Source organism: Apium graveolens, chromosome 4 (assembly GCF_009905375.1).
Source record: "Apium graveolens cultivar Ventura chromosome 4, ASM990537v1, whole genome shotgun sequence".
Classification (NCBI taxonomy): domain Eukaryota; kingdom Viridiplantae; phylum Streptophyta; class Magnoliopsida; order Apiales; family Apiaceae; genus Apium; species Apium graveolens.
This window is the reverse complement of record NC_133650.1, coordinates 244500651-244523649: the sequence shown is the minus strand read 5'-3', so window position 1 is coordinate 244523649 and position 22999 is coordinate 244500651. Positions and strand designations below refer to the sequence as shown.

General features: G+C 33.2%; 2 long non-coding RNA genes across 5 annotated transcripts; one reads left to right on the top strand and one right to left on the bottom strand.

The window, feature by feature from the left end:
• Positions 1-1069: 1069 nt before the first annotated feature.
• LOC141720764 (uncharacterized) lies at positions 1070-7674 on the bottom strand. Of its 3 annotated transcripts, XR_012574545.1 has the most exons (4): positions 7550-7674; positions 5697-5814; positions 5345-5459; positions 1070-1353 (listed from the first exon to the last, which is right to left on the bottom strand). It is a non-coding gene; the product is annotated as an uncharacterized LOC141720764 (long non-coding RNA). The 3 variants fall into 3 exon arrangements; XR_012574543.1 differs by lacking the exon at positions 1070-1353 and having other exon boundaries at positions 5109-5459; XR_012574544.1 differs by lacking the exons at positions 1070-1353; positions 7550-7674 and adding an exon at positions 7125-7523 and having other exon boundaries at positions 5109-5459.
• Positions 7675-9035: 1361 nt separating this feature from the next.
• Positions 9036-15479, top strand: LOC141717083 (uncharacterized). Of its 2 annotated transcripts, XR_012573521.1 has the most exons (4): positions 9230-9308; positions 12136-12212; positions 13337-13731; positions 15011-15479. It is a non-coding gene; the product is annotated as an uncharacterized LOC141717083 (long non-coding RNA). The 2 variants fall into 2 exon arrangements; XR_012573520.1 differs by lacking the exon at positions 15011-15479 and having other exon boundaries at positions 9036-9308; positions 13337-13992.
• The last annotated feature ends 7520 nt before the right edge of the window (positions 15480-22999 follow it).

Sequence of the window (22999 nt, the reverse complement as noted above, 5' to 3'; positions counted from 1 at the left end):
TTATAATATTTAATTTAAAATATTTTCATAAATATAAAAAAATAAAAATATTGTCATTAAATATTTTTGATTTAAATACATGTTTTATTTTCAATTTTATTAAATATAAATAGCTTAAATTAATTTTAACTGTATATTTAAAATTAAAAATAAAATAATATTTTGGATATAACTAATAGATATAGCTAATATCACTTGAACATAAATCCTTACTATTTCAATAAAATTTTAGCTAATAGTGTTTTAATTAACATGTTTACCTAATGCCCTTGGAGATACTTTTATGACCCCTAAAATTTTATGCTAATACAGTACAATTCTTGTTGGTCCACCTTACTACCAATTTGCATTAACACATCTTATACTTAATTGAAAGACTTCCACAAATATTTGTTCTACATTTTAACACACACACAAAAAAAAGCAGAAGAAAAACTTAATTAGAACCAGTGTAGTAACACAATTATTAGAAACTGCACACAGTTTCAAAATTAAACAGATAGCCCCAAACAAGACAAGTGAACCAAGAGAGATAACTAGAATTTCTCATGAACCGTTCCGAGACATGCAAATACTCTATTCTGGCTGGGTGACCATGACTTACGGCCAAGTAGGTATCCTCAATGCTTAATCAGGATTCAGAGTTCACGCAACATTACTTATCTTTAACTGTTATTGCATTCACATCACGACTAAGGTAATGGCCAATTCCATGTAGATAATCTCAGTGCTTAACCAGGATTCGCAAATTACAACACCACGGCCACAACTAAAGTAATATTCAGTTCCATCACAGCAGGTCTATATCTAAATCCTATGATACCCAAAACCACAAATACCATATTCTGCTAGCACAACTTAATTAACCAACTCCAGCCAAACAGTACTACAAAGGTAAGTTCTACTGATCGATTGTTGACTAAATTCCTTATCTTTTAGAAAGAATATCATAAACATATACATGAATTTAAGAAGCTACAACTTGGAAGTCATGTTCTGGAGGTGGGTTGTTGACTAAATTCCTTTAATTGGACAACAAATATAATACCCCAGTAGACATGCTAAAAAGTTGGAGATTATGCGAAATGCCAGGACTCCGTACATATCATTTAGCAACAAAATAAGATTCATAATTTTAACAGAGAAACAAATGAACTAAGATGTCTCTAAAGAAACGAATTTACAGTAGGAAAAAACAAATAGTCACTTCAAAAGAAACGTAAGCCTGTCAATTCCTTAAAAGAGGAAAATATAACTTCATGTATAAGACGAATGAAATGCCATAGATACATCTTGTTGTCTATGCTATGCTGCGCCAAGATGTCAATCGGGCTGTTGCATTTGGAGACAATCCTGTACAAAGTCAAGTTAGGGTACGTTCATGTCCTAGAGTACAATTGAACTCACACGTGCAACTGTAAAGGTGTCGATCCACAATTTGAAGGAAAGAAATTTCATAAATGAAAATATGGAAAACGATTAGCTAAAAGACAACAGGTGACATGACCCAACCCATTGCAAGATAGTCCAAAAGGCACAGGGCGTAGTGATGTATGATGTTCAAGCACAAATAGGTGTAATGTCCTACCCAAGCCATTATTAGATCACAGAAAACCAATCAGGGATTGCAGTGCAAGAATATATATCAACATGACATCTACTTAATGGAAAACGATGTGTACACTTCATAGTTCATAGCAGCATGGACTGGCAAACAGAGTTCATCTTACAGTTCCTCTGACCTTAGTGCTAGTGCGGTATGGTTTCGTGACTTCTGTTTGTATCTGATAACCAAACCATAAATAATTTACTTTTTAACTTATCTTCTTAAAACATAAAAAAGTTTGAGAAGAATGCCTAACTGTTTACTCACCTCTATCAGATACCATTGACCAAATCCTGAGTTTGGCACACCACTTGAATGGTACACCGAGCTAAAATCTAAACTTGTATGTGCTCTACTGAAGGTTCAAGTTATGTGCCGAAGGTCTGGTGAACGTGACTAAAAGCATGTTGGTAAAATTGAACCTCAGAAGTTATATATCATTCTTCGTATTCTTAACAAGGAAAATTCTGACTTTGGCACACAACTTGAATGGTACACGCAGCTAAACATAACTTATTTGGTCATATCAAAACCATAACACAATAAAAAAAATCAATTAGGAATCTTCGTATATAAGATTAGAAGCAACCAAAATAAGTCGGTCTGTCATGAGTAAATAATACTGCGAAGACACGCAAAGCTAAGACTCTAACTAGGGATAACAAACACAAACACGCACACATACACTGCAAATATACAGAAAACTGGCTTGAGATTGTATATATTAAAATTTTCCACATCTTAATATGTATATGGAAACATCTTCTCCAACTAGCAAGATAGTTCCAACATAGTTTAATGTGATATTTGCATGCTTTATATCTCTTAATTTCTTAAACATGCTACCTATGTACGTACAAGTGTACTACTTATTCCATTGACCACAAGGTTATTAAGAAATCTAAATTAAACAAAAAATGATTTAAGATAAACAAGGAATAACAGAAGAATTGTGCAACCTGCCACCGTATCCAACTTCCTTACCTGCGTTGTGATTGTTAAAAAATTATATATATGTAACGAACACAGTTTTTTCATTCCTAGTAAAGCCCTTGAGGTTTAAGATAGACAACATCAATTGTTTTTTGCTAAATATGTATTCCAACATCATATTTGAGGCCATGGTATCATTAATAAATTTTTATAAGCCTGTAGTATATCAACAGTTATTTAATGCCTAATCGCAAAGCTCACAGACAATACTCAGAGGAAAAACCGTCATTACACAGAGCTTCATACACATGTCAGGACAGTAAGTTAAAGGTTTAGCAAGTTTGGAAATTCTTAGCAAGTTTGGAAATTCTCTTATTTTCTAAATATTTTGATTTTACTTATTTTGCATTTAACTTTAATTTTTTTAATAATATGGTTATAATAAACAATAAAGAGTACCCTTGTTATATGTAACTTATCCATGGTGTGAAGAGCTTATACAGTACATTTATTGCACTAAAGTGTGTTTATGCTATTTTGCTTTTTGGAAAAGGTAATTTATAGATGTAATAAGTTGTTGAGATTTTAGATCTTGATGTTGAACTTATAAAGCCAGCTTCCTTTTAATTGCCCAGAGTGTTTTCTCTTGTTCTATATGCACAATGTTTAAGCATTACTATTTATTCAGACTACAATGGTGTGGGCTACGAATCCAAATATATTTACGGTCACTGACTTATTATATCCTATCATGTTCTGGTTTCTTCTAATTCTATACAAGTAAATTATTATGGTTTATCTTTTTCTCATGTTTATGATTATTAAATGGGCCAAATAAGTGTTAGTATAAATCTACTTTTAGTATGAAACCAGAGATGATACAAAATCTTGTGGTCCAATTTCACCATCCTGGTTTTAGAAATCGTTCACTAAACCTTTTCTGTACCTGAGCAATTTAGATTCTAATTGTAGTACCTGCAGGACCGATTCCTTTAAAAGTACATAATAAATGAAATACGCCAACTTAATTAATTTGCAACGGGGAGGAAATTTAAAGCTGAAAATCAAGAGAAAAGGCTAAAGAATATACAATATACAGACTGATAAACGATATATAATCCTACATCCATCAGTAATAAAAAAAAAACTTGCTTGACACAACAATTTTATCAACTCGTGTATCTGTAAGCTCTTAGTTAAATGCAAAATCAATGTAAGGATTTCCAAGGTTTCAACTAATAATAATAGATAAAATATTAAAAATGCTTAAAACTTAATGGATCAGTATACGTGAAGTCATTAGTTAATTAAGGGACATAATTTCCTACAATAGGACTCCTTAATAAATAAACTTATACTCCCTCAGTCCCTTCCAATTGTTTACATTTCTGAGGAAGTGTCCGGCACGCATTTTAAGGTGCATAAAAAGTATAGTTATGTAACTTATTTTTACAATTTTCTTATTCTGAATAAAAGTTGAATGTTTTAATTTTTATTCAGAAAAACAAAATTGTAAAAAAAAATTACAGAACTATACTTTATATGCACCTTAAAATACGTGTCAGACACTCTCTAAAAAATGTAAACAATTGAAAGGGACGGAGGGAGTAGTAAATACCAAAATCCAACAAAAATGCAAAGACACCTATATACTATTTATCCCCACCCTTGCTCTTTGACACAATCTATAGTCTCTAAGATACTCTCTAACCTCTGATTGGCACTTTCAGTGTCACAATTCTAGTTAAAAATTTAGCTTAGAACATTCAGGTTCTAGAAACTATTAAACTAAATATAAGTATGGACAACCTTCTAACACTAAACAATGGCGGATCTAGTATATGAGAATATAAAACAATCAAATGATAAGATGAAGAAAATCCTGACAAAAAAAAATGATAAGAAGAAAACAGCAAAATTAAATAGATGGAATTGATAAGAGGGCTTTCGAGTAGCCTCAACTTCCAGTTCCCAGACAGTTTACAATATATATTCTCGATACTCCCTATCTCCGTTTCTCTGCTACTTTTCCACTTACTATGCCACCTCACTCATTTTAATATGCTGCATATCCTATTATGTCCCCAGGAAAGCATCGTTTATAAGTTTTTAAAATAGGGGTCTTTGCTGATACATTAGGCTTCACTGCAAATATAAATATGACTACATATACCGAGTTCAAATCATTAATATACAATTATATAACAAAGAACCTCATTTTCACATCAAGATTATATTCTTAAGTAGGTGGCCAGTGCTGCTTCACAACATCAGTCAGAAATTAACATGTCCCGGGTCTCTTCACCCTGTTTATATAGGCTAGAATTGACCCGAGCTATAACATCCCTATAAAAACTCAATAAGAAGTTTTTAAGTTAGTGCACATGAGATCTAACGTGTTGTGTGTGTTTTTGTGTGTGTGTGTGTTTCAAGACTCAAGAGGTAGGGTAGCATCCGATGACGCAGAAATCGTATTTGGTCAAACGCACTGCTTCTTGGAGGAGGTATGTCGGTTAGTTGTATGATTGTCATGATTAACTAAATATACAAAATTCATTCCAAACAGGTGTAAAAAAATAGCATATAAATGTTTATTTAATTTACTTTTTAAATCGGAAGAATGTAGAACTTGTAGCATAATTATTATCAAGGACTGGAGAAGGAGAATTAGTTACATTCAACAGTTATACAGACTAATTAAACACACACAGACGGAATATCAAAATATCTAATGGACATCTGACGTTATACATTTAGATTTATAAGGATTCAAAATGCGGAGAAAATTTCAGGACTGCATAATACCATGAGCCATCCGTCTCGCTAATATGGTCAGACACTGTTCCAATACTTTCTTCTCCAGAGACTGGCAGCACTCAAGCATCCATTGAAATTCCCAAGGAAGTCCAAACAATGATACCTGGCGGAAAGGGAGGTAAAGACATTCTTCTCGATACAGTTTTGTGAATCAATGAATCAATGAATCTTCGCAGATAGCAATATATTGCAATTATGTAGTTAATTAATAACACTTTAAAAACAAATCTAAACACTAAACCTGAAAGAAAGGCAGATTCATATCGAAAGAAATGAGAGAGAAACTGAAAGATTTGGCAAGGCTACGAAATGCTATTAGCAAAAAATATTATGTGCTTGCCTTCCTGTTAACTGTTGAGACTGCGAGAGCTGACGTGATATCCCTCCTTCGATGTTAAGATTTCATATCAAATTCATTTTCCTTTACTTTTCACTTCCAGACCCAAAGCCATCTAATACTAAAAAATAAATAAATAAAATACACAAGATGATGTGTTATTTTACCACATAATTTGACATAAAAATAATTGTAAGATGCTTTGTGTGATTTAGCAAAAAAACCGAGATGTTTTGTAACTATGTACGTAGTAAATTAAAATCAGATTGCACGTATGTGAATGCATACTAGATAATCTGTGAAGTGTCTTATAGATCTTTGATAGATAATCCTATACTATGTACTCCCTCCATCTCATATTAGGTGTCTTGTTTTGACTAGTCTATAGTCAACTTTTTTATATTTTGACCGTAAATTATACTCTATTTATAATTGAATATGATTCAAAACTTGTATCATTAGAAAATATATTTAATCATCTTCAAAATGTATTTTTCAATATTTTAAAATAACATATAAATTTGTCTTAATTGTCGGTCAAAGTGTAGTCAGTTTCACTAAATAATAGTCAAAACAAGACACATAATATGCATATGGAACATAATATGAAATGGAGGGAGTATATAATTAGACAATATACATAATATGTATGCAAGTGAATGATCATGTATACTATTATACATGAGTGATCAATTAGGCGACAATGGGGCTTCAAGTGTAATTTTGTGGTTGTAAGAACTATGATAAAATATATATATGAAGCACTAAAAGAACTGCTTGGCAACTAAAACTTAAGAAAACTATTGCCGGCTGCAATTTTTACATTAGCTTTATATTTGTATGTCAATTTAGATTTGTAATTATACTGTTGAACAACTTCTAAAATTACATATTAAGGGGGTGTATCCATTTCAGATTTTAAAGGATTATTAATAATCTATGGATTTTAAAAGATTTTCGTTGATTTTAATTCTTCGTGGATTTTGACGGAGTTGATCCAAAATCTTGTAGAGTCTTGCAGATTTAAAAATCTCATATATTTTGAAGAGATTTCAAGATATTAAAAATGTACTAGCAAATCCATCAAAATCCACAACTTTTTTAAATAAAAGAAAATCCATGGACTTTTGAATACCATCAGATTTTGATTGATTTTTTAAAATCCAAATTGAATACCACCAAATTTTGATTGATTTTTTTAAATCTAAATTGAATACACTAAGATTTTAAAAGACTTTTTCCAATCCTTGTTGAATACCTTCGGATTTTAAAGGATTATCTCAAATCCAAATTGAATACCCCATGATTTCTAAAATCCATAAAAATCCATAAAAATCCTTCAAAATCCCAATTGAATACACCCCCTAAATAAATATGCTCCCGCTATAAAAAAATCAAGTGAAGCTTCGTTGTCAAAGCAAAGACCTTCACCTCTAACACCACGGCGCCATCCTTAAAATCCTCGGTCACCAATGAAGTTTACAAAGCATGTTCGATTGTAACTACATCAATTCTCTAAAGTCTTTACTGATACTTGCTACTAAAATACAATTATATATTGTAAAAGTAAGCTTTATTTAATTAGTACGTTAATTTTTAGTAAAAAACAATTAAAGCTAACAATGAAGAAATTTTAGTCCACATTAAAAAAGTAAATCACACAAAATGCAACACAAGACAAAAAAAAAATTGCATGCACCTTCTTTAATCAGTTTTATCCAAGCAATTAAACCTAAACAGAATATATATATACACACACATACACACAACTGATTAGAGATTACATATATACAAACAACACACAGATACTAGATAGATAGAAAGGAAAGAGGAGGAGAAAATGATGCTTTACTTACGAGATTTTGAAATCGGAAAACAATTGAAAATTGTGGACCTGTGCTTTTTTCTTCCTTAATACAAACTGCTTAAATTTTCAGGCGTTAAAATAAATATAGAGTAAATTACAAATTGTTGGGCGCACTGTATACCGATTTTAAAATAATGGTCAAATTTTTAAATTTTTAATATAGTGGACAACTTTTTTTCTGCGTTTCAAAAAAATGGTTGTCGTCCACTTCCGTTAAGTCTTTCCGTTAACTAATATATTTAAAGTGTAAATTGCATACTCGTGACCCTACTTTACACTTATTTTTAAAATAATGGCTACATCGTAGGAAGTGTTTTAAAGAATTTTTCTAGATTGATCCTGTCGATTAACAAATCATTATCAGTTTGGTTATAAGTTTTTTAGTAAATTGCAAAATGATGGCTCAATTTTATCCGTTCTTACATTTTGGTGGCTTAAATTTCAAGAATTTTTTTCTCAAAAAAGTGCCCCTTAGCCACCTTTTTGAAATATAAAACTAATATTTGGTCACTATATAGTAAAATTAAAATTTCGGTAACCAAAATGCAAAATCAGGTAAAGTTCAGCCATACCTATGCAATTTACTCAAAAAAAATTCAATGGGTGGATACTCTTCTCTGTATTTTTTCTAATTTTTTATTCATATTTTTGTGTTACGAGGTTGAAAAAACATAGAATTCGAGCACTTGATTAAATTAGAAAAAGTGAAAAAACTGATAATTATTTAAGTTGTGTTTGTACCCATTTATTTAGCGATATCATATATTTTTTGTGACGATAAAAATGTGAGTTCGGATAGCAATTTGACGAAACCATTTTTTTAAAATGTGAAAAATGATTTTAACAATTTATAAAAATTTAACCACTATTTTGAAAATAAGTACGAAGAACAACCATTATTATGTAATTTACGCTTTAAATATATTATTTAACGGTGAAAACTTAACGGGAGTTGACAGCAACAATTTTTTTGAAAGGCGGAACAAAAAATTAGCAATTGTTTTGAAAATCGATGTAAAATGCGGTTAACCCTCTATAATTTACTCATAAATATATAATTAGATTTATAGTGCTTCTAAATTTATTAAATTTAAATTATAGTATTAGAATGCCCCTGATAAAAAAATACTCTTAAAAAAGAGTTCAGTAAATATTAAATCTATATCTATAGTGTAATATAATAATCAAAATTAAATATATTTTATTTCAATAATTATCTCTTATTATAATTCTTAAAAATAAAATTACTAAATTACTAAATTGTTATACCACGTAATACAGTCTATCCTATCTATTATCACATCTTCCTACAAAATTTTAGAATCATTTAAATATTTACGAATCCACTGAATTTAAGCCAGTTAGAATTAACTAAGAACAAATTTAGCCTATTTTTACACAAAATTGACAAAAATAACCCATTTCTGAAAAGTTAGTCAACTTTACCCGATTGGATACCCAACTGTCAGTGGAGTATCCACTTTATACAAGATACCCAACTGTCAGTGGAGTATCTCATATATGAAATACACAACTATCACTTGAGTATCTTGTACAAATTGGGATACCCAACTGACAGTGGAGTATTCAATCGGCCAAAATTAGCCACTTTTTTCAAAATCGCTATTTTTGTTAAATTTTTTAAAAAATCGGCTACTTTTGTCATTTTTTCGAATTAACAATGTGAATAGCAGTGCCCTCAAAAAAACAGGGTGAATTGCAGTGCTCCGCCTACAGGCTCCCAGAAGGTTCATCTCTCTCTCTCTCCCCCTCTCTCTCTCTCTGATAACACTAAACATATACGTATGCAGTTACGTGAATTCAATATTAATTGTGGTTTAAGACTATTTAGAATGAGCAACTCTATTGAGGAAGTAGGTGCTAGTTGACAGTTTATTCAATTTTTATTGGAAGAATTTGTATTTTGAATTTAAAACTGTGGTGCGATTATTTGGCAAGCTCCATTTTGCACTCTTTAGTAGTACTAGTTAAGTAGCTTAAAGTATTGAATCCTATGGTAAAAGTTCGCCCAACCTGAAATTTTCAGGATTCTCTTAAATTGACTATGATTTAGTTGAATTCAAACTTTTGTCCAACAACTCACGGATATAATGTTAGGACTACAAAATAATTTGACGAGTAAAGTGCACTTACCCGCATATTGGTGTCACCGCATATTGGTGTCACTTAAAATACTTCACTTCGTAGAATACCACTTGTAATATTGAAAAATTAATTTTCTTACACTTTGTCTATTTCCGTTAATTGCTTAGTATGCCATGAGGGTCAATTCGAAATTATATTGTTGAGTAGATATTTTAGCATTGAATTTCCCTACATTCATTCTTTCAAATTCAGCGGAAATCAATGGTAATTTAAAATTTTGAAGTGTTAAATGTAGAAAAAGACAACAAATGATAGAGCATGTTAATGATATCTTCAATTAATAAAAATTAAGAAAGGAAACCTTTAGTAATCTTTGACTAGAGATTCCATTTTTAGAAGAAACTATTGTGATAGCCTTGGATGAAGAATTTCCTCATGCAACTTAGTTCCTACAAAGGCATTCCCAATGTCCAAAGACATGATATGCATATTTATTAGAGTATTTTTCACTGGGATTGTAACTTTTGGACTCAACTTTGATACCACAAGTTTCTTTTAGATCTTGAAGAAGACCATTCCCAAATTCAACATGAGACCTATTATTCCAATAACGATGTTTCTTCCATCTTTCAAGTTCATGTGGTGCCTAGATTTAGAGTCAAATGGATGCATATTTTTCTACCTTAAACTTTATTTTTATTCATACTTTCTCTAAATATAACAATTTCTTGAAGTAATCTTTAATAGTTCTAAACAATGTCGTTTTGTAGAGGAGAATGAGATGATCTTGTTGCCACTGATATTATTTGATTTCATTAAGAAATGAATTAGATTTCTGACTTTTAATTTCATAAAAGGTTTACCAATGGTGGGTAGGAGATTGGGGAAGAAGATGATAGTAAAATGAATGTTTTACCCTTCTATTTTAGTCTTATTTACTAACGAAATCCTCCTTGATCCTACTGAAAGAGTTTTTTTTGTGGGTATATCCAAGCAGTAGTTTGGTTTCTTGGTGAATTGTAAACTATGCTATTTTTAGAAATGCTTGAGATTTCAACTCTTCCTGGTACAGCAATAATGATATTAGATGCTGCCATCAATTAGGGTCTTTTTTTGAACAATTTCTGGTAAGGAATGGGTTATGGAATTTAAGGCATTATATATAGATTATACAGTTGTTTAAATACATATTGACTGTAATACCCTTAGTTCTGTTAGTATTAAACGGACGAATTGAAGGATATGATCACTTTTAGTATTTAGTGACTTACGTGCAAAAAAATTATATCACAAACCACCAATTTGCAATTAAGTCTATTATTTTGTATATTTTATTCTTTGGGTTGCGCAATTACAATATACAAGTATGTAAAGCTTTTCAGAAAGTAGTAGAAATAACATATCTATAATTGTTGATATTGAATTAATCAAAATGAGAGTGAAATTAATCAAGTAATCTAAAAATTGATACAGTATTAGTACTTGAAATATTAATTAGATTTTCGTCGCAATCAGGCATATAAATTCATATTAATTATAATTAATTATATGTACAATAATAAATTAAGCAAATAAGTATATTTAATAATAACATACAACATTATCTTGCTAAAAATGAATTAATGTTTATAGGAAAGACAAGCAAAACTTATTAGTATAAGTCTACAAATCTGAAACGAACGCAAGTATATTTGATTCTCTTACAAATCTACTAACTTCCTTCAACCCTTTTAGAAAAATCTGCCAAAATGTGTCTAGCTACTCTATCGCTATTCGCTTTCCTCAAGTCCCGATGTTTCTAGCTAGGTGACGACTGGCATCATAATGACACCATTTTATGCTGCTGCTGATGAAGTGTGTGGATGCATATATGCTATCAGTACTGCATAAAATTGATATATTATAGCAGCAATGCTGTGAATTGTCTACACATGGACTAGATAATTTATGCAGTTGCTTACCTGATTGGTTAAGAAATTTGTACTACTGCAGTGTCAGAAAGCACTAATCAGTAACAGTTATTGTAATATACTCCCTTTGTCCCATTCATTCTATACACTTTCCTTTTTGGGATGTCCCATTCATTTCTATACATTTCAAAACTTACCAAAAATAGTAAAAGTTCTATTCATTTCCTTTTTTGGAGTATAATTTATTCTTGGTTGCGCAATTACAATATACAAATATGTAAAGCTTTTCAAAAAGTAGTAGAAATAACATATATATATATATATATAATTGTTGATATCAAATTAATCAAAATAAAAGTGAAAGAATCGAGTACTCTAGAAATTGATACAGTGTCAGTACTTGAAATATTAATTAGATTTTTGTCGCAATAAGGCATATAATTTCATATGTTTGTCATGGTGTAATATATTCATTACAACGAGAGATTGTCCCAAACTATGTATGCCTTGTAGTATGTGTCTCACTCATTCACCTGATAAAAGTTGTTATATCATCTAGGTGTGGAAAGATGCATTGACTTACGTGAAAGATGAGGAAGCAATAAACCTGAAGCTTTATGATGACTTGATCGTCTAGTATGTAATTAAAATGTAGACTAGAGTTAATTTTGAAGCTCTGATTTATTAAGTATGCTAAAATTAGTAGTTTTTTCAGTGACCTAGTTAACCTTCATAGGTTTTAAGAAAGCAACAATGCTTAGTTCAAAAAACTAGAACTAGAAGAAAACAAGTGGCTTTGAATTCGAAGAAATGTTTTACCTTTGCCTCTAATTTGAGTACTTAAATAGTTCTTGCATATGACATTGTTTCGTATATAGATTGTTGTTAGCATGTGAAAACTAAGGTAAAATCCAAAATTCTACACCCAGAAAGTTCTCTTTGCAAATGTTTCGAAACACTTAATGTTATTACGATGAAACTATATTATTTACTTGCAAGTGTTGCAAAACACTGAATTTTATAATGATGAAACTATATTAGTGACGAACTCTAGCTTTCCTATTGTTTAATGTGCTGGTACAGATGTTATACTACTGTTAATGAACCTTCAGAACAGTTCTGCAACTTCTTTTAATCATTTGACTTATCAACTCTTAAGAGAAGCTTTATTTTTCTTAAATGTTTATCAACTTAGTAGTATAAATCTACAAATCTGAAACGAATGTAAACATATTTGATTTATTTGATTCTCATACAAATCTACTAACTTCCTTCAACCCTTTAATCAAAATGCATCTAGCTACGCTATCTTTTATTCAAGTCCCGATGTTTCTAGCCAGGTGACGATTGGTATAATAATGACACCATTTTATGCTGATGATGATGTGTGTGTTTGCATGTATTCTATTAGTACTGCATAAAATTGATAAATAATATCAGCACTGCCATGAATTATCTACATATGGATTAGATAACTTATGTAGTTGACTAGTTGCTTACCTGATTGGTTAGGGAATTTGCATTACTGCACTGTCAGAATGCATTAATCAGTAACAGTTCTTGTAATATATATTATATGCATACACTGTTGTGAATCCTATGACTCTACTAGTTGCTGAAAGTCTGTAGTTACCTGGGCATAGAATAAGTATACCTTATTGTCTTATTATTTGAATGTGTTTTCAAACTGAATTAACATTTACTCTCAAAAGATTTGAGACATTCTGATTACTCAGTTTTTGACTTTTTCTGTTGCTTAGATATGGATCATTGTGCGAATACAATCAAAATACAGTAAGTATTGTTTAATAATATTTTAATGCTGGAGGGCTGTACAGAGCACAACAGCTCCTGTTACAGTATCAGTTCCTAGTTCCCTGGGATTATCTATTGGACCCCCGACAACCTGTCTAATCAAGGAAATGCTGTGAATGCTAGTCATGAATAGTGAGCATCAACCAGCTCAAGTTGATGGTAAAGGAAGGATATTGTAGTCCAAGGACGAGGAAAGGGAGTTGTAGCAGTACCGAAGGGTAGAGGACATGATGGGCCAGGTTGGACGAGGGGTGGGTTCATTGTTGATGGTAGAAGTTGATAAGAATGACTATGCTGTATTGGAACTATGAGATGAAAGACTTCTTAAAGTTGCAGGCAGGTATAATTTTAATTCCTCTTTTTCCATAATTTTGTCGTTACTCTGTATTTACCTAGCATTTCTTTTGTACAGAATATTAACTGAGTTGTTGTACAAAGCTATTCCTATATTTATTTTGCCTGTTCTACCTCTCTATCCGAGCAAAATTCTTTTGTTTCAGATATCGAAAATCCATGATCATATGCTTATGAGTTCTGTAACTTAGAAAAGAAAGTATGTTTTAAGTAATAATTGGAAAAACAATAGAAACAGTCAACTAGTCAAGGTTCATGCCCATTATTTCATTGCTATATTTGTTGTCAATTATGTTGTAGTGATGCTAAGGGATGAATAGCTTTAGATGGAAATAGGTAAAATAAGTGGTAAATGCCGTTGTAAGTTTATGATTTGTTAAAAAGATGGGAATTGCTACCTTCTCTGGACTATTGATAGGGAGCTCTTTGCACCGGATACTCTACCATCTCTCACCATTTTCCAACCATAATTTTTTAATCAATTATATTGAGCACAAGACCGGTGTAAAACGGGTTTTTGTCTATGGTCGGTAAAATCTTAGATATATATGAAGTCCAGATGCGGATTTTTTTTTTTTATTTTCCCCTTTCAGCAATAATAGACTTGTTTATGTGTGTGTAGTTATGGAAATCGGTAAACAGTTGCTTTTTTTTTACATACTAGTTCTGTTTATAATTGCACAGATATGAATAGCATCCTTTTCCCAGCTGTATGTTTCTTACATGAAAAGAGATCTGATTATCTGAAAGAACTAAATGTTAGTTTCTTAGGTAGCTATTCTTATATGAATGGTTGTTTTAGTGTCAAACTTTTACCCTCTTCAATTCTGAAGATGATGGTGGTCCATAATTTCAAAACTTTCTATGTTATCTAATTTCATTATTGCATTCTTTCTTAATTCTTATGACCTTTTATGAGTTTGACGGATCTGAGTTGGCTTGGACATGGAATGGGATGGAAACCACAAAAGTGATTGTAATTTTCTGATCTAGAGCCATACGTTTTACTACCAATTTACAGGAACAGGGAAAGGAAAAATAGGGAGCAATCTTAAACAATGTATTATAAAGCAAGGGAAATAGCCTATCACCAGTCACCAAGGGCAAGAATCAACCGAAACTCATAAATAATGCTTTAAACTTATTCTGAATTATAAATCTAATGATAAATGAAAAGATTATATGCGTGCAACAAACTAGAAATTTATATTCAGATTGATGGGATGGTTGATTCTAATATTTTAGAACATGTATTTTTGATGAAGGAAGCTGTTAGCAATCATGCAGACGATCACTTGATGTTTTTGGTCCTTATCGTTCCAATTGTGATCCAGATCGTTCCCAGGACTGAACATAACCGGTATGTGTCATGGTCTTCGGTCTGATCTAATCTTTAACCTTGTATAGGCATCACATGTTTTCGGTCCATATCGATCTGATTCTGGTCCAGGTTGTTCGAAAGACTGAACATAACTGGTATGTGATATGGTCTTCGGTCCGATCTAATCTTAAACCTTGTGTAGCCTTCACTACGATAGTTAAGAGTCAATGAACAGAGTTTCTAAAATTTTATTATTGCCGAATCCCCCAATATCGCAATTGCTACCTGGGGACCTGGTCGCAAGAAAGAACTATTATTCTATTCGTCTTAACTTTCTAAACCAACAATAATACTGTATAATCTGGTATCTGAAGGCATTTATTTGTGTGCCTGATGCTAGTTCAAAGCTAAATGACTGAAGTCGAACATATAATACTGTAACAGGTGCCTTGCTACATGTTATATACTTCATCTATATTGACAATGACTATACTCGATAGTGCTGTAGCTTTATGTCAATTATTAAAACATGCACACACATGATGCTACACTACAACAGATTGATTTGCCAATGTTTACATCACTTGAGGTATTTATGTCATGTTATAGTAGCTACACCTTTTCAGTGATGAATATATTTTGAAGGTTTCACGTACATTATTTGAAATTTAAATAGTAGTATGATTTTGTCTTGGGGTGATGAATTGGTGATCGTGTGTGTGTCTGCGCATTATATTCTGAATATAAGTTAGCATCGACAGTGCCATGTTTAACCCACAATTTTGGCAGGTGTCTTTTTGGTTTTCACCTCCCTTTATTTTATCCAAGCTAGCAAGTTAACTATGATATGGACATCAATTGTTTGTCCCGGAATCTTTTGTCGTAACATATTTACTGGTGCAGTTAATCTGCAGCACCATTATTTTATGACATAAATAGTTTGAAACTAAGAGCCTTGTTTTGCCTTGAGATTTATGTTAGAAATTTCATGGACCTGTTGTAGAATGGAACGAAGGGGGGTTGGGATAATTGTCAAGATAAGATAAGAAGTGAGTTGATCCAGAGACAAATGAAAAGGTAAACAGGGAGTGATAACTCCGGTGAGTGGACGGCTCCGTCCGACGCCGTTCCTGAACCTTCTGGGTATAAATGAGGTGTACATGTTGGTTGGGCACCTGCAAAACAACACCGGAAGGGGGTTTGACTCCCACGGCGCCTCCGGTGTAAGAAGGGTTTTGGAGAAGACGAAGATGTATATATATAATGGAAAGGTTGTTGTATGTTGTTAGGTCACACTTTCACTGTAGAGGGGGTGAATACAGTGTTTATTACAATCAAATCAAACTTCAAGAACTTATGTAACAGAAAACAAACTTTATTTAAACAATAAACTCTGTTACAATCTGGAACTGTTATCTCTCAGTGATGAACAAAATATCACGAGAGCTGCTAGGGTTATAATAAATAATATTCTCGATAATGATAACACTTATAGTGTAAACCCTATGTCTGTGTTTATATACTACACAGTTACAAGATAATCGCTAATTGATATGGAATATAATTCTGCTTCCTAAAATATATCAATCAGATATCTTCTATTCCAAGTATTCCATTCTTCACGGAATTCCTTCTTCATGCATATCTCTTCTTATGTTTATCTTGATCTTCTTAACTTTAATCAGCTACTGTCCTTATCTGATCGTCCTTCAGCACTTAAGTTCTGATATCTATCTCCTGATAACATAAGTACTGATATCCCTTAAGTTCTGACTTCCAGTATAAGTACTGATCAGTTAAGTACTGATTTGTTCTGTTCAAATAAGATCTGAAATCTAAACATAAAACATATTAGCCATGACATTATCAAATATATCTAACAATCTCCCCCAACTTGTAAATTAACAAAATATACAAGTTTAACAGATATTTGATGATGTCAAAAACATTAAGTACAAATGCATGAGAAATAGACAAGATAACTACAACTTACAGTCCTTAAAGTTTTTACCAATTCAACTTCTGATAACAACTTCAATCTGTATAAATATCAGAATTTAAGCAGTTGTAGATCTTCGACTTGGCTTCATCATTTTCTGATCTCTCTGATGTCAGGAGTTGTTCTGAGATAATTCTTCAACAAACATTTCTCAGCATATCTGAGTTCATCAATCATTCTCCGTTTGACATCTTTAAGCTCTGCAGTATCTTCACCAGTTTGAAATATTGCAGCTCTGAGATCATTAATCTTTGCTTTTCTCAACTCCCGATCTAGTCTTATGACATAAGCTTTATTAGACTCTAGATTGAATTCAAGCCCCTTAATACCAAGATATGTTCTGATCTGTGCAGTATTAGGCTTCATATCAACAATATCACCATTGTGATTTCTGTACTTTGGAACATATCTGCTGTCAGACTTAACAGAATAAAGTTTTTTCTGTCTCTGAATCTGTTCCTTTAAGTAGTTTGCAGCAGTCTCTGTTATTCTGTCATCCACTTGAAGTAAGAATAATACATGCTCCAATTCTTCAAAATACTTCAATGGAATGGCATTTTGTCTTATATGATAAACCCTACCATCTGTCATGAAATACAACATGATGTATTCTTTCAAGAAGGTATGGTAAACCATCTGTACAGATTCTAGTTGATTCAATCTCTCAGGAGTTGCTCCAATACCTGGTTCACTCAAGGAAGTTGGATCATCGGTAGTGTTGTGTACTCTTCTTTCATCAGCACTTCCCAATCCAGTTTTATCTCTAGCTTCCTTTCCAGTAACTACTCTTGCTTCAAAACCACTTGAAGTAGTCTTCAAAGATTGAGTCTGTTTTGCTTTAGTGAATCCTGGTAGGAGTGTTTTAGATTTATTTTCTGATATCAAGTTAACTTGAGCACTGTCAGAGGTTACTTGCTTCTTCTGAATATCAGAACTTACAATTTCTTGACTCTGAACAACTTGAGCCATGTCAGAGGTTGTTTTAAGAACTTTTCTTGAAGTCAGAGCAAGATTATCTTTTCCATCAGTAATTTCTTCTTCCTCAGGAGGTACATAAGGCTTGATAGGTTCACCAACCTTTTCTTTACCCTTGGATCTTGGATCTATCTGTGGTTGTGATCTAGCCAAAGTTTCTTCAGTATGTATCCTTTCTTTGATCACAATGCCTTTAGGTTTTGGAAGTAACTTTTTACCAGAAGCTTCAGATTTAGATGTGACTTTCTCTGATTTAAGTCTGGCTTCTTCTTCCTTTAAACTTTCCAAGTCCATCCCTGGATTTTCTTGAAGAAATAACTGTCTTGACATTTCCTCATCAAGATCTAGAAGTTCATCAGAACTTATCCTTTTACCAGCAGCAGAACTTATTCTTTTCCCAGTATCAGAACTTGTTCTGTGACTAGCTTGTCTTGATGTAAACCTTCTACCTTGACTATGACCACCACCCATTCCAGAGTTTCCTTGGTCATCTTTTCCATCATCCTTTCCTTGCAGTGACTTGTTGGTTTTGCATTTGGACTTAATTACCTTCTCCCCCTTTTTGGCATCAGCAGGTAATAAAAGAGAGATAAGTAGTTCCACTGAGGTCTGGATTTCAGTAAGTTGCGATTGCTGAGAAGCTTGATTTGTCAGAATTTGATCAATCTGAGCTTGTTGCTTCTCTTGAGTTTTCTCAATATAAGCAACCCTGTCAATGGTAGGTTGGAAGAACTTTTTCTTATCAAGTTTCCAAACTTGTTTCTGTTTAATAAAGTTCTCCTGAATCTTGTGTAGCTCTGCATGAGTGTTGGAATGAAGACCTTGTAGATGTTTAGTACTCAATGCAGTGACTCTAAGCTGGATTTTAAAATCATCAGAATGTAACATTTCATCAGCTTTAGTCAAGTGCTCAGCAAGATGTAAAGCATTTGGAACACATGAAACTGAGTTCCATTCCTTAGTCCACTCCTGACCTGCAGGAGTTTCACTCCAAGGTACTGGTGCATCCCTGATAACAAACTCCTTTAGCAGTTCAGACTTAGGAAGAGTCAGTGGAGGAGTATGTCCTGAAGGACCTGCTTCATCAGCATCTATAGTTGTAGCAGCTTCACCAGTATCTCCAACATTTGCAGCATCAGAACTTAAAGAATCAGTATCTTCTGATAAGACAACTGTATGAGTAGCAATGGAGGCTTCAACATCCTCTAATTGCTGATCTGATACTAAGTTCTGATCAACAACCATATCCTGATGCTCACCTAAAATCTGATCATCATCTTGATGCAGAGAAGGTGTTAGTGATAACTCAGGAGTTTGAACAGCATCAGTAACAGGTGTTGTGGAAGGATTATTTGCTGTTGGAGCTTCTAAGAAAAGTATTTCAGGCACAACCAAGTTCTGAATATCAATTTCAGCACTTGTGCCTGGATCAACAAGAGATATAGAAGGTGAATTAGCCTTGTCAGATACAGGTTCCTGAGATGGAGTTGATGGAGAAGAAGTGACTGGAGCAAATTCCTTGTCTTGTGAGATCAGAGATTCCTGATCCCCTTCCTTAGCTGCTTCCTCCTCATCATCTGAAACTGGCCTTTGTGCCCTCTGTTTCTTGTACTTCCTTGTTGATTTGGATTCCTTGGGAGTTGCAGGAACCGTCATACGTCTAAGCCTCTTGAGAAGCCTAGAACCCCCAATTGCAGAATCCTTCTGAGAAGTTGCCTTCTCAGCTTCATCTATCATAGGTTCTGAAGAGGGAATCTGATCCTCAGAATCTGATTCATCTCTCAAAGTAATCCTCCTCTTCTTCTGAGATGTTTGAGGAACAGTCTTTGTTCTCTTTGGCTTAGAGGATGTAGGCTTCACAGTAGGTGCTGAAGAAGAAGGTTGAGCAGTCTGTGAAGTGGAGAGATAGGATTTGAGATAAGTTCTGAGGGTAGGTTGAGTAGAATGAGAGGTAGGGACTGAGGTTGATGGATTTTGGTTATGGTGAGTTGGTTGAACATTTGAGTAAACAGATTTGTAAGTAGCAGGATCAGCATTTACCAGAATCTGTTTCACAGACTGAGGAATCTGTAATTGTCTCACCATTGATTTCTTTGTGTCAGCATTTATCAGGTCGTTAAAGTACCTTTTTGCAACCTTAAAAGGTGGGGTTTGAGTGCTGACTAACTGGGGTTCAGCAGTACAATACGTATAAATAAGTTGACAGAATCTAGCAAAATAAACAACATCTCGATCCTCTGTCATCCTATCCCCAATAAAACCAATTATTCCAGTTGCAAAATCAAAATGAGTTTGATGGATAATAGCATACCCGATGTGCTGACTCAGAATTGGGATGGCATCAAAATTTGAACACTTGTTGCCAAAAGCCTTGGTGATGCAATCGAAGAAGAAACTCCATTCTCTTCTGATATTAGCCCGTTTCAACTGTCCAAGTTTCGTCAGACTCTTTTCATATCCCAAATCAGTCATTAACCCCCGAAGTTCTGATTCCTCTGGTATAGAGAAGATACAATCTTCTGGAAGATGTAATGCTCTTCGTACTGTACCAGGAGTGACTACATAGGAAGAATCACCCACTTGGAAGATAATACTGGGAGTTCCTCGTTTACCACCATCATCATAAACTCCAGTCCTCCAGAACCGCAGAACTTGTTGACTTGAAAATAATTCAGGCTGAGTTAAGGCGTACCCAACCTCACTATGTGCAAGAAGATCTTGCACAAAATGCAATTCAGATGGAGCTTCAGCATGATCAAGAATTGCAGCATAGTTGTTTGGAACAAACTTTGCTCCATCAATGATTAAATCCTTTGGTGCCATGTGAAAAAATATTGAAATTCAAGTATGCCTGTTATGTGTGTGAGATAATGTCGTTGGACACCTGTCAGACATGCAGTAATAACGGGTAGTTACTGGGCTCGAGAAAACAGGAATGATTACTTATCCAGTTGCCTTGTTTCAAGGAAAAACCATTTCAGTTATCAAGAGACACAGGTTTAATTCAAAATTGAAACCGTTAGCACTGATTGAATTGTTTTTCACTGCAACATTAATATTCTGAAAATGAATCATGTTAAAAATAACCGAGATAATTTCGATGAATAAGTGCTGACAAAGAATCAGAACTTAAATAAAGACAAAATTTAAATGGTCATCAGAATATCAAGCAGGATTTAACACTACAGATAAAATAACTCAGAGACAAAATCTTGAAGTAAAAACAGTTTTCATTAATATATCAAGTCAATACATATATGAAATAGAAATTACATCAATACAAGATTTTCCCTAAGCTTCTAATCCTAACGTCAACAGCTTTAGTCCTAGCTAAGAAGCCTGACAAAGCTGAGGATGAAGAAGAACAGGAAGAAGACGAGATTAAGTCATCCTCCTCTTCCTACCCGCCTTTCCTCCTCCAGGCGCTCCAGATGGCGATGGTAATCCATCTCGAAGAATAGAAGGTGAGCCAGCACCTCCTGTGGGACAGAGTCCCAGATCTCCTCAGGAATGGCTGTTATATGCCACTCCTGCTGCCACTCGGCACAACTGAGCTCCATTGTGAAGGTTTGTGTGTTCAAAAACATGTTGTATCGAACCATTGTGTTTTTGACAGAAGAAGGAGGATAAGTGTGTGAGAAGAATGTGATGGAAAGACTGATGTGAAGTGGTTGCATATATAGGCAAGAGAATGCCAAGAGACACAAAGATATTGAATGCAGACAGGTAGAATTAATTCTACCTCGTCTCCCTAGACCTTGAAAAAGAATAACAGTCATTGGAAAAGGAATGTACACATGTAACAAGAGTGAACTGTTCAAGGACGAGTGCCATTATGTTTTAACCATAGACTATTAATCTTCCACTTCAACATTTCGAAATTAATCTGAGACTGTTACCAAATTTTACTCACAGATAAGTCAAGTAAAGGGTTAGACTGAAAAATCAGAACTTAGACCTATACCAGAACTTAACAGTCATCAGAACATAATGTCTTAACTCGAACAAGGAATATCTATCTTAGTAAATACTCATACAAGTTCTTAGTTATGAACGTCAGAACTTAATCATCAGAACGTGTAACTAGAACTTGTCCTCAGAATTTGTGCAAAAGTGACACAATGACTGTTGATCTAAAATAACATAGACCACCACAGAAATTTCATCATTCATATGGAGTGATGTGTGTGTTCATTAAGCTAAATAACAGACAAAGAGTAAAGTCTGATCTACTTCAGTACATCTTAGAAATAAGTCATAATTAAAATTTTGCTAAAGAGCTGTCATTATCCTGAAACCTACTGATAAATGAGTTCATGCATGAGTTCACCTCTACTGTTTTTGTGCTAATTTTATGCATCTTTTGAAATTCTATTTTACAGAGGCTTCTCAGTGTAAGTGAGTCACGACTGTTTATCAGAATTTATGCTATTATCAGAGTATTTCTCCAGTAATCATAGAGTGTGAAAAGTCACCAAGAAAATATTTTGCTTTTCTAATGCATATTTACTTAATACCAGCAATGCACTTGGGTCGTCCCTTTCACATTTTTACTCTAGATCTCAAAGGAGTACCTGATATTATTCTTTGATTATTGTTCTTCTTCTTTTGATAAGTGAGGTTTATCAGCACTTAGTACATTCAGCAGTTTTACTAGAATCAGAACTTAAACAGATGAGTAGCATTATTCTAATTTGTGACTTAGTAATAAGATATACAAAGTAAACTTAACTAAGCTCAGTTATCAGAATTTGCTTGTGTCATAAGATTTCCACAGAAATAATTACTTCTATCATGGGATCATTTGTTTATTGAAGACTAGTAGGTCAGTATCTAGCACAGTTATCCTCATAGGATTGAATAGTTACTGAAACAGACATATCACTTATCAGAGTTTAGAAACATATATCAGACAACAGTCAGTACTTAAAGACATTTATCAATTAATGCACAGAATAT